The sequence below is a fragment of the Arachis ipaensis genome, chromosome B08 (genome assembly GCF_000816755.2).
Source record: "Arachis ipaensis cultivar K30076 chromosome B08, Araip1.1, whole genome shotgun sequence".
Classification (NCBI taxonomy): Eukaryota; Viridiplantae; Streptophyta; class Magnoliopsida; order Fabales; family Fabaceae; genus Arachis; species Arachis ipaensis.
Genome location: NC_029792.2, coordinates 83,662,361 through 83,662,962, shown reverse-complemented (window position 1 = coordinate 83,662,962; position 602 = coordinate 83,662,361).

Genomic DNA, 602 nt, shown 5'->3' with positions numbered 1-602 from the left:
TTAAATTGCAAGAAATATTGTGAGTTTTTACTTGACGATAACCGGTGCACTTGCCGGAAGGAATTTTGTCGATCGTGCAATTTCCTAAATCGTGGCATAACTAGTTTATGCGCATCACGTCACCATCATCACTCAACGTGAAGTCGTCGTCGTTGCTAATTAGAAGTAATAAACCTTCATTTATATACTTGAGAATTACTTTTTGTAATGGTTAGGTTTTATTACCATAGTTGTATATTAAATTCGATCAGAAATAATTTCAAAATTTTTTATGCACATCTGTTTATTTTGTATCATACGAGCTAATAAAAATATTTAGGAAACAATAAAAATTAACCTAAATCAGTTTAAAATATTTTATTTTAGAGTAAAGTGACAAATAAATTTTTAAAAATTTATATTTCGAATAGATCAGTTTCTAAAGAAAAAAAAGTATGTACCAATAAAATCTTTTAGGATAATAAATGTGAAAAAATTAATTTAAATTAAGACTTTTTACTCTAATCATAGAGGTTAATTTGAAGGTAATGTATCCACATATATATACTATTTTGGAGGACTTTATTAGTATGTTTTTAAAGAATTAATTTGCCAAAAGCGTA